The sequence below is a fragment of the Asparagus officinalis genome, chromosome 5, assembly GCF_001876935.1.
Source record: "Asparagus officinalis chromosome 5, Aspof.V1, whole genome shotgun sequence".
Taxonomy (NCBI): domain Eukaryota; kingdom Viridiplantae; phylum Streptophyta; class Magnoliopsida; order Asparagales; family Asparagaceae; genus Asparagus; species Asparagus officinalis.
The window spans coordinates 103,841,127-103,856,159 of record NC_033798.1 but is presented as its reverse complement, the minus strand read 5'-3'; the positions used below and the strand labels follow the sequence as shown (position 1 = coordinate 103,856,159).

Here is a 15,033-nt window from a genome sequence, read left to right as displayed (position 1 = left end):
GAATTGAGAATAGTAGTCAGCCAAAATGTTGCCAAGGAGCAAAATGCTGCATGATTTACGATACGTTCCCATTTCCAAAATAGAAAACTGTAACCACGTAGTCAATTTCAAACCACTAAAACTTGTATGCAAACGAACTACATGTCTATAGTAATCCAGAAGTCCAGCTCGAGAGCTTAAACAGGCAGAGGAACACATTAAGAAACTGATACTGTTATTGTCAACCAATGACGAAACAGCCAGAATGCTCTATTTCAATCTAATGACAGGGTGTAAATTTCTGTAAAGAATATGAGCATGCTCATTTGTTGAATCATAAACCAATACCAGAAACTAGACAGAGTCATAAGTTGCATCTAGTTCCAAGTTAAAGTACAAGAATATGCTATTCTGTCTATAATGTTAGTTCTGTTCTGTCTACAGTTCTATTCTGTCTACAATGTTAGTTCTATTCTGTCTATAATGTTAGTTCTATTCTGTCTACAGTTCTATTCTATCTACAATGTTAGTTCTATTCTGTCTACAATGTTAGTTCTATTCTGTCTACAGTGTTAGTTCTAATCTGCACAATGTTAGTTCTATTCTGTCTACAATGTTAGTTCTATTCTGTCTACAGGTCTATTCTGTCTACAATGTTAGTTCTATTCTGGCTACAATGTTAGTTCTAATCTGCACAATGTTAGTTCTATTCTGTCCCCTTCATTTTTACTTTTCTTGAGCATCATGCACTCTTTTCTCTTGGTCATCCTCCTCCGGCCTACCATACTATGGGTTCAAAAGTGGCAGGCACAGCGACGAACTCCGGCGTAGTCGAGGGCGAGATGGGGAGCGACGGCGAGCTACCGCGACGAGGTCGGGCGGAGGAGAGGAGGGGAGGCGGCGACGAACTCGAGGGAGGCTTGGGAGCCTGGGCGGAGGTGGCGACGGCGAGGAGGGCGAGGGCCAGAGCGACGAGCTTGATAAAACCCTTGTTTTTAAAGAGAGAGAGGGGAGAGAGAGGGGGGAGAGAGAGAGAGAGAACTGGGTTTGAAGGATTGTGAAGAGGGGGTAAGGTTATTTTGGGGATTTTAGCTTAGTTGGCATGTAATAATTGTTAAAAAGGGGCTGCAGCACAAAACGTCACACTTCAAGGGGCTGAACCACATGGGGGAAACTAGAAGGGGCTGCAGCACATGAAGTTTATGTTTTTGGGGCCTGGACACATTTTTCCCTTTAAATTGACAAACAGCCCCGTTAGGCAGCGTGGAAATCGAGGGAGAGAGGGAAGTTGCACGGATGATGATATTTGTGGCAACTATATATTCTTCCTTTGGCATTGGTAGGCGGGCCTGTCAAATTGTTCTGTCGGAGGAGAGCACAAGGCAGTGGGCCCACTGCAAATTTCTTAGATGTGGGCCCTGATCCTATGGGTATAAATATCGGTGGAAATTATGCCTGAGACGGCACGAACGACTTCATTCTCAAATTTTTCTTTTTGCTCGCAAAGTGAAGATCAACACTTTGGATTTGATTAAAAAGTTCTCCGTTTTTGGAGTTGATTCGGGGGGATGGCAGGGAATGGTGGCATAAGTCTAGAGGAGATCAAGAATGAGAGTGTTGATCTTGTGAGTTCCATTTTTCATTTTCTACGTTCTTATTTAAAAAAATAAATAAAGGAATAACAAGCACATTAAAAAAAAGGAATAACAAGCACATTTTCCATCCCGTTTCATTAATTTTGTGTCATCTTTAACTATTGTTCCTATAGTCATTTTTATAGTTATTTTATATAGATAAAGTAGGTCCAAAAGCTGAGTGATCTGTCTTCGTATGATTAAGACATGATTTTTAACAAAGAATTATGTTGTCTGGATATGATTTGAATTTTAGGTTAAGCATTATTGATTTACATGAGAGTATTAGATTCAGAGAGATTCTGATTTCTGAATTTATTAGCATCTAAAATATGAAATTACCATTTGAATGTTATATGAGAACGATCAGTTGAAAATGTTGTATGCAGCGGAAATTTCGGCAGAGTTTCTGGTGCACAATAAGAGAGAATGATCAATAAGAATTCTTATCTCACCAAGGAAACAAGAATCTGTAACGAATATCTCAACAAGTGAGATATCGGCTCTTCCTCTCATCAGTTCTAGGACTGACTTGTCGAGGGATCCTAAAAACTATTACAATGGCCACAAACACAAACAAATCAATTTTACGTGGTTCGGCAAACTGCCTACGTCCACGGGGCAAGAAGGGGGAGATCTACTATTAGAGGGAGAGATACAACTAGGGTTTACAATCTCACAACCTAAACACTCTCACAAATTCTCAGATCCCTCCCACAAATAATCTCTCAAAGGGATGCACAAACTCTCTCAAAAACCGCTGTTTTCTTCTCTCTTCTGCACTTGCACATCGTCTTCGCACGCTGCCAAAAAGAGAGAACTTATGGCGACTTTTCCTTTGCACAGCACTTTCTCCAAAAACCCAGCACTCCCCTCAATTGCGCTAGCGAAACCCTAGGACAAAAGTCCTTTTATAGGCTGCAAGCTCTATGCAGGCTATCGGGTGGGCCCACGCGGAAACGAAAAACAAAACCGCATCTTTCTTTGCGTGAGAACATTAATGAGTGTGCCCCTTCCTTTCCATCCAACCACGCACTATCCAACAATTCTCCACCTCGGTGAAGTTTTCCAAAACTGAGCCGATACCAACCAAAACAAATGTCTCACTTGTTGCGTCCAGTACGAAGTGAAACGATTCACGACAACGGACTTAATCCACAACAAGTCGAGACCCAAATGGGAGTGTGAACACTCTCTCAAAACGTCGGTATCTACTCACCAAATCGGCTGCATCATAAAAACTGCCTACGTATCCTCTTGCCAAAGGAATCAAGCATTCACGTAGTTCACCCAAATGGCCTCCAAAAGCCTCAATCCACTAGAAGTGTTTACAACCCTTCTTCAATATCATCAACTCTGCGGCTGATAGTACCTCTAATGGCCTCAAATACCTCCACCTGAGGTGAACCAATGACCGTATCCAAACTACATCTATCAGCCACACTCGAATCAAAACCCAACTCATCATCCGTATCCAAAACCAAATGATCTCCAAACTGTGTCACCTCAGCTGGAATCCCAAACGATGCAGAATGATCTGGAATATATGGAATAATCTCCACCCAATGTGAAGTAGCATCAATCTCCACCCGCTGTGATACCTCTAAGGTTTGTCCAAAACTCTCCACCTGCTGAGAGTCAATTAGCTCCCTCATCGAAGCCTCAACCAAAGTGACACTACCAGACCAAACATCCAATGGAGGTTTACCTCCAATTGCAGCAGTTGACAACTCTTTAATATGATGACCCAAATATGTCGAAGCCTCAGTCCAGAAACTCTTCTGTAGACCATTGCTTAACAACAAACATCAATCCTCCTCCAGCAAGGCACGGTTCTCCAAATTTATCATCCTATCTAGTTGCCCCAAGATTTTCTTTCCAACGAAGTGTCTTGAAATGCCGTGAGCTCGGCTCCAATACAGAAACAGGTCCATCTTGTACCTCCCATCAAAATTAGAATAAAGTACATTCACCTTTCTGTCCATCTTACACTTCTTCAAACTGTTAGAGACTACTAGGACTTTATCCATAGGGGATTTGGTTGTAACCCAAACACGCCTAGAACAGCCACCAACAAAGAAAACCGAACTTCTATTACCTCCCAACGATGCCCCCTTGGAAGGCTCCCAAACATCCACGTGAACTAGGTCTTCGCACCCTCTTTTAATCTATGCGAGGAATCAATACTGGAATGGCCAAGCCCCAAATGCCGCAGTCTAGTCGAATCAACAGAAGTCCCCCTCCCCCCCCCTGCCACTATACCTCCAGTCAAGTAATACAGGTTATTCCTCCTGACGCCTTTCATCACAATCCGAGAGTCTTTCATAATCTTGAGAACCATGTCCTCATACCAAAGCTCCAATCGAGATCAAGTTCTTCCTCAAAGAAAGAACACATCTCACATCATTTAACTCCCTACAGTCCCGTCAAAAATCTTGATGCGAAATTCTTCCTATCCCAAGGATCTGACATGCACGGTTATCAGCCATGTACACCACACCACTATCCAACTTCTTAAAACTGGAGAACCATTTCCTTCTAGGACACACATGATAGATCACACCATTATCCAACATCCACTCGGATTCCTCCGAATAGCTACATGTAAGACTGATAGAACACGGGGCAAGAAGGGGGAGATCTACTATTAGAGGGAGAGATACAACTAGGGTTTACAATCTCACAACCTAAACACTCTCACAAATTCTCAGATCCCTCCCACAAATAATCTCTCAAAGGGATGCACAAACTCTCTCAAAAACCGCTGTTTTCTTCTCTCTTCTGCACTTGCACATCGTCTTCGCACGCTGCCAAAAAGAGAGAACTTATGGCGACTTTTCCTTTGCACAGCACTTTCTCCAAAAACCCAGCACTCCCCTCAATTGCGCTAGCGAAACCCTAGGACAAAAGTCCTTTTATAGGCTGCAAGCTCTATGCAGGCTATCGGGTGGGCCCACGCGGAAACGAAAAACAAAACCGCATCTTTCTTTGCGTGAGAACATTAATGAGTGTGCCCCTTCCTTTCCATCCAACCACGCACTATCCAACAATTCTCCACCTCGGTGAAGTTTTCCAAAACTGAGCCGATACCAACCAAAACAAATGTCTCACTTGTTGCGTCCAGTACGAAGTGAAACGATTCACGACAACGGACTTAATCCACAACAAGTCGAGACCCAAATGGGAGTGTGAACACTCTCTCAAAACGTCGGTATCTACTCACCAAATCGGCTGCATCATAAAAACTGCCTACGTATCCTCTTGCCAAAGGAATCAAGCATTCACGTAGTTCACCCAAATGGCCTCCAAAAGCCTCAATCCACTAGAAGTGTTTACAACCCTTCTTCAATATCATCAACTCTGCGGCTGATAGTACCTCTAATGGCCTCAAATACCTCCACCTGAGGTGAACCAATGACCGTATCCAAACTACATCTATCAGCCACACTCGAATCAAAACCCAACTCATCATCCGTATCCAAAACCAAATGATCTCCAAACTGTGTCACCTCAGCTGGAATCCCAAACGATGCAGAATGATCTGGAATATATGGAATAATCTCCACCCAATGTGAAGTAGCATCAATCTCCACCCGCTGTGATACCTCTAAGGTTTGTCCAAAACTCTCCACCTGCTGAGAGTCAATTAGCTCCCTCATCGAAGCCTCAACCAAAGTGACACTACCAGACCAAACATCCAATGGAGGTTTACCTCCAATTGCAGCAGTTGACAACTCTTTAATATGATGACCCAAATATGTCGAAGCCTCAGTCCAGAAACTCTTCTGTAGACCATTGCTTAACAACAAACATCAATCCTCCTCCAGCAAGGCACGGTTCTCCAAATTTATCATCCTATCTAGTTGCCCCAAGATTTTCTTTCCAACGAAGTGTCTTGAAATGCCGTGAGCTCGGCTCCAATACAGAAACAGATCCATCTTGTACCTCCCATCAAAATCAGAATAAAGTACCTTCACCTTTCTGTCCATCTTACACTTCTTCAAACTGTTAGAGACTACTAGGACTTTATCCATAGGGGATTTGGTTGTAACCCAAACACGCCTAGAACAGCCACCAACAAAGAAAACCGAACTTCTATTACCTCCCAACGATGCCCCCTTGGAAGGCTCCCAAACATCCACGTGAACTCCTCCAAAACGACCCTTAGCACGGTGAATAGAGGTGCCAAACTTCACCTCGGTTTTCTTGCTCACATCATGTTCACTGGACTTTAAACTGCAGGTCTTCGCACCCTCTTTTAATCTATGCGAGGAATCAATACTGGAATGGCCAAGCCCCAAATGTCGCAGTCTAGTCAAATTAATAGAAGTCGCCAGTTCTTCACCTGCCACTATACCTCCAGTCAAGTAATACAGGTTATTCCTCCTGACGCCTTTCATCACAATCCGAGAGTCTTTCATAATCTTGAGAACCATGTCCTCATACCAAAGCTCCAATCGAGATCAAGTTCTTCCTCAAAGAAAGAACACATCTCACATCATTTAACTCCCTACAGTCCCGTCAAAAATCTTGATGCGAAATTCTTCCTATCCCAAGGATCTGACATGCACGGTTATCAGCCATGTACACCACACCACTATCCAACTTCTTAAAACTGGAGAACCATTTCCTTCTAGGACACACATGATAGATCACACCATTATCCAACATCCACTCGGATTCCTCCGAATAGCTACATGTAAGACTGATAGAAAGCAAATAAATAGAAGAGTCAGAAATATTACCATCTGATACGATGTTTGCTTCTGATGATGGTTGCTTCCCTTTTCCCTTCTGCTTATTCTTCATCCATTCATCGAGTTTTGGGCAGTCTTTCTTCCAATGACCAGTCTCCTTGTACCAAGCACACTGATCTTTTCCAATTGTAGGATGTCCTACTCTAAACCGTGACTTTCAATTCTTTCGGTTTGGACCCTTCCCTCTTGCGGCCAACGCCTCTGCTACCGACTCAGTCGAAGTCTCCTTATCCTTCTTTCGAAGCTGATAATTCACCAGTGCAGCAGTGACATCACTATACGAAAGAGATGCCTTTCCATTAATCAGAGTAAGGACGAAGGTCTCATATTCCTCGTCGGGCAAGGAACTCAACAATAGCAACGTCTTGTCCTCATCTTCAATCATAACATCCACATTCACAAAATCCGCAAGAAGCTTTGTGTAGGTGTTCATGTGATCTCTAATTGAGGTTTCCTTCTTCAACTGAAAACGGTAAAGTCTCCTCTTCAAATGCAAGCGATTCTCAACACTCTTTGTCAGATACTTGCTTTTGAGAATCCAAATATTCTTTGTAGAAGTCTCATTCATCATATCATATTTAAATCTTGAGTCAAATAAGACCTAATCACACCACACACCGTTCGATTCATCTTCTTCCAAACCTTCTCTTCAATGTCATTTGGCTTGCCATCTAACTCCAAGGTATCCTCCGAATTCCGCGCGTTCAGCGCATCCAACATCTCGTATCTCCATAATCCAAAGTTGTTTGTGCCATTAAACTTCTCCACATCTATCTTCATAGAGTGAATATTCAAACTCTAAATGGTCTTTGTGCCAGAAGCACTACCCACGACACCCAAAACACATTCTTTCCCCGACATCTTACTCAATGCACCAATGAACGAAGAATAGATCCAAAACTGAAAAGATAAAGTCTTTACCAAAAGATCCTACCTTTATCACCAAACGAAGCCCTAGACGAGCCTCCAATTTGATCTACTCCTCCAACCAAACCCTAGATCTGGAACCTGGGCTCTGATACCACTTGTTGTGTGCAGTAAAAATTTCGGTAGAGTTTCTGGTGCACAATAAGAGAGAAAGATCAATAAGAATTCCTATCTCACCAAGGAAATAAGAATCTGAAGCGAATATCTTAACAAAGTGAGATATCGGCTCTTCCTCTCATCGGTTCTAGGACTGACTTGTCAAGGGATCCTAAAAACTATTGCAATAGCCACTAACACAAACAAATCAATTTTACGTGGTTCGGCAAACTGCCTACGTCCACGGGGCAAGAAGGGAGAGATCTACTATTAGAGGGAGAGATACAACTAGGGGTTACAATTTCATAACCTAAACCCTCTCACAAACTCTCAGATCCCTCCCACAAATAATCTCTCAAAGGGATGCACAAACTCTCTCAAAAACCGCTGTTTTCTTCTCTCTTCTGCACTTGCACGCCGTCTTCGCACGCTGCCAAAAAGAGAGAACTTCTGGCGACTTTTCCTTTGCACAACACTTTCTCCAAAAACCTAGCACTCCCCTCAATTGCGCCAGCGAAACCCTAGGACAAAAGTCCTTTTATAGTCTGCAAGCTCTATGCAGGCTATCGGGTGGGCCCACGCAGAAACGAAAAACAAAACCGCATCTTTCTTTGCGTGAGAACATTAATGAGTGCCCCCCCCTCTATCCAACAGAAAATTTATTCACTCGCACAATAAGAGCAATAAGAGGCAACTATGTGTCAATTTTAAACAACTTTGGATATACTAATTAAGAAAAACGATTGAGAAAACATAATTGCAACGCAAGTGAAACTATATGGTATTTAACTTGTATTTTAGCCTTTATAATAAATAAATCAAAAATCAATTCGTTATCTTGGGCCGGGCCAGGTCCATCAGATTGATCGGGTTATTACCCTGGGCCGGGCCAGGTCCATCAGATTGATCGGGTCATTACCCGATTCAGTTCTAGATTACCCATCCAAATGATGCGCTGCAGAACTCTTTTCTCCCCAAAATAAGAATTTTATAAATCGATTCCAAGATGATATAGGTATAAACTTAAGTCTAATTGCACAGTAATTCATCCCGATTAATTTGGTTTCTAATTTTGGGGAATTGTGATTTGTTTTAGGAGCGAATCCCATTAGAGGAAGTGTTCGAGCAGCTGAAATGCACGAAGGAAGGTCTCTCCTCAGAGGAGGGAGCCAACAGGCTTCAAATCTTTGGACCCAACAAGCTCGAAGAGAAAAAGGTACAATCTTTTTGAGTATCACAAAATACCCATTTCAATTTATAAAGATATAACGATTAGTTTCTTAATTAATGATTAATTTTATGAACAGGAAAGCAAATTCCTAAAATTTCTGGGGTTTATGTGGAACCCACTGTCGTGGGTGATGGAGATGGCCGCAATCATGGCCATTGCCTTGGCCAATGGCGGAGGAAGGAAACCAGATTGGCAAGATTTTGTGGGTATTATTGTGCTTCTTGTGGTTAACTCAACCATCTCTTTCATAGAAGAGAACAATGCTGGTAATGCAGCAGCTGCACTCATGGCTGGCCTTGCTCCCAAAACCAAGGTACGCAAATTTTTGTAGTGTTTTTTTCTGATAAATTTCTGCCCTTTTGAATGTAAAATATGCATTGCGAAGGCTTTAGTTTACAATTAGGAAATAGACATTGTAGATTTGTAGTACCACGTAGAAGTAAGAAACATGGTTCTTATCATTTCAGATGCGACTATTATTTAATGGTCAAGTATATCTGATAAAATTATTATTGTTATATCCTAAAGAATTGGGTTTGAAGTTTTGCTTAGAATTATTCGAGATGATAATCCAATGAAGAATGAATGAAACACCAGCTTATAATTTAAGTAGGAAAAATTCCCTTTTCTTTCATTTTGCTAAATATCATGCTAAGTAACTTGCATCAACAAGCTTTCTATTATTGATTTTTTTAATAAAATGCATTATCAAATTATTTGTGTACTTCATATCTTAGATCTCCTTGTGTATTAGTGGTTATTAGCCAATTTTAGATCTACATTAATCTTTAGTAGGCGTTGATGGAGATATCGGCTGGTTTTAATTGGATCCAGATAATAAGATCAAACCTTTTTACTCATACGCCAAAATATTGGATAGACTACAACGAGTACCATCATTGCTAAGAAGCTTTCTTCGTGTAAGCTCATTGATAAGTACATTGAATTGACATTCAAAAACCCTTGCTCACTTGTTTCATTCAAAACAACATCTCATGATAGAAGCTGGTCCCGAATTTAAGAGATTCCCTCCTCTCCCTCAGAAGTTCTACATCTAGTGTCCTGTTTTTCCCCTCATAATCTAGTGTTATCTAATAAATCCACCCGAAGAAATTAGAAATACAATACCTATTAATCGTTTTACCAGTTTACAACTAAATGACAACAAACAAGCCATTATTCCAAACTTTTGAAATAATTTACTTGAATCATTTTCTTTCATTAGCTCTTTTAGAGATTATCTCCTGAGTAGCACACTTTTCTTTCTCTCTAAATAAAAATTCTCTTAAAAGAAAACCTTTCATGTACATTTATAATATCATCCATGCATGTTAAATTGGAGCTACCTCTAACCTTTATTGTTTCATTAACTATGTTAGTATCTCTTCTCCCAACCAATACGCTTATTTATACTCATATTCATATATGCTCCTAAAATTGGCTTAAATAAGTGTGTCTGTTATAATCATTTGTTACTTCTCGTTTTTGTCACTGAAGGTTCTCAGAGATGGCCAATGGAGCGAGCAGGATGCATCTATCCTAGTTCCAGGAGATGTCATATCCTTTAAAGATTGACCAATCTGCACTCACTGGAGAATCCCTTCCTGTGACAAAAAATCCTGGTGACGAAGTTTTCTCTGGTTCCACTTGCAAGCAGGGTGAGATCGAGGCAGTTGTTATAGCCACAGGAGTCCACACTTTCTTCGGAAAGGCAGCTCATTTGGTTGATAGCACTAATCAAGTTGGCCACTTCCAGAAGGTTCTCACTGCCATCGGTAATTTCTGTATCTGCTCCATTGCTGTTGGAATTATTGTGGAAATCATCGTCATGTACCCAATTCAAAAGAGGAAGTATAGAGATGGGATTGACAACCTTTTGGTGCTATTGATTGGAGGTATACCAATTGCTATGCCGACTGTTCTTTCTGTGACTATGGCTATTGGTTCCCACCGATTATCTCAGCAAGGAGCAATTACTAAGAGAATGACTGCAATAGAGGAGATGGCTGGCATGGATGTGCTATGTAGTGATAAGACGGGAACACTTACCCTTAATAAACTCAGCATTGATAAAAACCTTATCGAGGTGTTTACAAAAAATGTAGAGAAAGATTATGTCATGCTTTTGGCTGCTAGGGCATCAAGGACTGAGAACCAGGATGCTATTGATGCAGCCATGGTTGGAATGCTCTCGGACCCTAAAGAGGTATTGTTTAATAGACTACTAAGATTATTTTGGGAAGCCCGTAAAAAGAACTATATCCACTTCATTCACTGAAGAAAGGAAATACTCATCCTTAGCTTTCTTCTTATGATATTCACAGGCAAGAGCTGGTATCACTGAAGTCCACTTTCTCCCGTTCAATCCAGTTGACAAAAGAACTGCTCTAACCTACGTTGATGCTGAGGGAAAGTGGCATCGTGTAAGTAAAGGAGCCCCCGAGCAGGTATGTAAAATTGAGATCGTCTGTAATGTTTGTTAACAACAAACATATGGCAATATACGTGTGCCTAATGCTTGGTTTATTTATTTGCAACAGATATTAAGCCTTTGCAACTGCAAGGAAGATGTTAGGCATAAGGTTCACAGTGTAATTGACAAGTTTGCTGAACGTGGGCTTCGGTCACTGGCTGTTGCAAGACAGGTAAGTAAACATTTTCATATATTTTCAGTTAGATTCCCTGTATTTGAGATAACACACTTTCTTTAATTCGCAGGAAATCCCAGAGAGAACTAAAGAAAGTCTAGGGGCGCCATGGCAATTTGTCGGCTTGTTACCTCTCTTTGATCCTCCAAGGCATGACAGTGCTGAAACTATTCTCAGGGCTCTCAATCTTGGTGTTAATGTGAAGATGATTACTGGTAAGTGGTAATATGAACTTATGAATTTGGTATTACATACTCCAAGATAACCTATGATTTTTGCAACATCAGGGGATCAGCTTGCTATTGCTAAAGAGACAGGTCGTCGGTTGGGAATGGGGTCAAACATGTACCCTTCTTCCTCATTACTTGGCCAGAACAAGGATGCATCCATTGCTAATCTTCCTGTGGATGACTTGATCGAAACTGCTGATGGGTTTGCAGGAGTTTTCCCAGGTGGGAGACTTTATCATCATTTACATACTTGCTAATTTGAATTCCTTGTAAAATTTTGTGATGTTGATCTGTTTCTTTTTCCCTTTCTTTGGAACAGAACATAAGTATGAAATAGTGAAGAAGTTACAGGAGAAGAAACATATTTGTGGAATGACTGGAGATGGTGTTAATGATGCACCGGCTTTAAAGAAGGCTGATATTGGGATTGCAGTTGCTGATGCTACTGATGCAGCGAGAAGTGCTTCTGACATTGTGCTCACTGAGCCTGGACTAAGTGTTATCATCAGTGCTGTTCTCACTAGTAGAGCCATTTTCCAGAGGATGAAGAACTACACAGTCAGTTCTATTGACAATATTTTTAGTTTGCTCAATTTCTCCGGTCACTTTAGTGATCCGTGAATAATCATTTCTTTGTTTCATCACTCCACAGATTTATGCAGTTTCCATTACCATCCGGATTGTGGTGAGTACTAAACTAAAATCACAGCCTTACCAATTCATGATATATATTATTGTCTATATGTGATTTTCATTCATTTTCCTCTACCAATTTATTGCAGCTTGGGTTTATGCTCATTGCGCTAATATGGAAATTCGACTTCTCACCTTTTATGGTTTTGATTATTGCAATTCTTAATGATGGTCAGCTTTAGTTTTGTTAATCTAGAAGCTGTCCTTTTTTTTACTATCAAAGTCCCGTCAATATTGTGCTTGTGGTAACACTTGAGTTGTTGGCCCTATGTATATCATAATTTCAGGAACAATTATGACAATCTCAAAGGATAGGGTGAAGCCATCTCCAATGCCTGACAGTTGGAAGCTCAGGGAAATTTTTGCCACCGGCATAGTTCTAGGAAGCTATCTTGCTTTGATGACTGTCATTTTCTTTTGGGCTATGAGGGATACTGACTTCTTCTCGGTAAGCTTTTTGATCCTTTCTACTGCATGTTGAAATATTATCTCAGTAACCTCTGTATTGTTTGTTGTAGGATTCGTCATTCTTCAATCATAACCTAACTAGGTATGTTTATGTCGTGATGCAGGACAAGTTCAGTGTTAGATCACTGAGGCACAACGATCATGAGATGATGGCTGCTCTATACTTGCAAGTTAGTATTGTGAGCCAAGCCCTCATATTCGTGACTCGTTCTCGCAGCTGGTTTTTTGTTGAACGCCCAGGGCTTCTCTTAGTCACTGCCTTCTTTGTCGCACAGCTTGTAAGACCCTCATCCATATGATCCTCTTTTCCTAATTTTCTAAATTCTATTGAGATTCATTTATCTATTTATCAAATTCGAAGCAGCCAAATAGCCACTGACTATTCTTTAATTGGCATTCACTGCAGTGCATCATTTTATTGTCATAATAGAAGTAAATATTTAGAATTTGAAGAGAAATCAGGTCTGTTAGTTGAGTAATCGATTATGATGGGAGGTCTGTAGGTTCAAAGCTATTTATGAGACTAAATCAAAATGGACCCTAAAAGAGGACAATAACCAGATTAATAAAAAAAACTTAAATTATATTGTCGCAGCTTCTACTTCCTGCTCAAGTCCATTTCTGCTCGACGATGGACTACGTTATTTATCCTCGTTATTTCTCTAATGATTAGAGATTTTAAGACTTGAAACTGATATTTTCTTCGCAGGTCGCAACTCTGATAGCAGTCTATGCTGACTGGCGCTTTGCCAAATTCAAAGGCATCGGATGGGGCTGGGCCGGAGTTATTTGGCTCTACAGCATTGTGTTCTTCGTCCCCCTCGACTTCTTCAAATTTCTGATCCGCTACATTCTAAGTGGGAAGGCTTGGGATAATCTCCTCCAAAAGAAGGTTTGCCCTCCTTGGAAACTTCACTTACAATAGCCTCGCTGTTTTGTCTCTTGTAATTGCACTAGAAATAATTTGCCTTAATCTTTCTTCACAGATTGCATTCAGCACCAAGAAAGATTACGGCAGGGAAGAAAGAGAAGCCCAGTGGGCCACAGCACAAAGAACGCTTCATGGGCTTCAGCCTGTTGAAACTAGCCACCTTTTCTCGGATAAAAGTAGCTATCTTGAGCTATCGGAAATTGCGGAGCAAGCTAAAAGGAGAGCAGAGGTCGCAAGGTTTGTGATTTCATTCTGACACTCCCTTACGGTGTTGCCTATTAATTTTGCTATCTTGAGCTATCATATACTGAATTAAACCGTCTCAACTTGTTGAAGACGTACATTAGAAGAGGTTCAAAATGCTAAATCCCTTAAAGTGAGGTGTTTGTACTTATTCCCCTCTTTAGATGGCTTAAGAAATATGCACCGCAGAAGAATATAAATCGTAACGATGGGGTTAACCCATTTAACCCTTCTTTGCTCAAAATGATCAACTAGCTTATCTAATTCCTTGTCCTTGATCTTCAGTTTATGGGACCTGTAGCATCTTAACATTTTTTTTAAAGTATTGTATTTCCTTTTTTCTTTTTTCTTTTTGCACATATCAAACAATCGAGGATCAGCGTGATAATAAGAATATTTTGATGGCTTTACAGGCTACGGGAGCTCACCACGTTGAAAGGTCATGTCGAGTCTGTGGTCAAGCTAAAAGGTCTCGACATCGGCACCATCCAGCAAAATTACACTGTTTGATCATTTCAACAGAAACTAATGAATAAATGGGAATCCTATAACAAAAAGAAAAGAAGACGATTCAAAATAGGAAGAAGAAAATTCACATTTCTGTACACTTCGCGTTCGGTTATCTTTGATTTCTTTTTTTTTAACATTTTTTTATTGTATGTGTTCTTTTTTACGAAATAAAAAGAGCTATGAGGATGGCCTCTTATAGTGTGCCATTGTGAATGTAAAAATGGAATTAGTGATAATAAAACCGCGCTCTTCTCAAGTTTTTATTATTACCCTCGACTTGCTCTTCGACTATCCGCAGAAAACGTGGATGATAGTGGTACGTTAACTGTGTTGTTCCTTCAATTTCCTTCAAGATTTCTAATCGCGACTATCTTCTTGAGTGGTCCTTTTGATGTATTTTTCAGCCATCATATCAACTACTTCTTTTAACTAAAGGTGAACAATGAAAAAGTTAAAATAAACACCGTAGGCGTCAAAAAAATACTGAAAGATATCCAAATACAGCTCAAGAGGAGATTATCCAAAGATCAAAAGAACACAAGGAACAGTGTAGACTGTCTCGCCGTGCGAGACAGTGTTTACTGTCTCGCACGCGGGACAGCTCTCGAAGGATCAGAAACCGTTTTGTATAACCGCCGATACGTGTCCATTAACCGTCAAAGAACATGAGAAACATCGTGGGCGAG

General features: G+C 40.7%; 1 pseudogene; it reads left to right on the top strand.

Moving 5' to 3' along the window:
* Nucleotides 8,346-14,616, top strand: LOC109840467 (annotated as a pseudogene).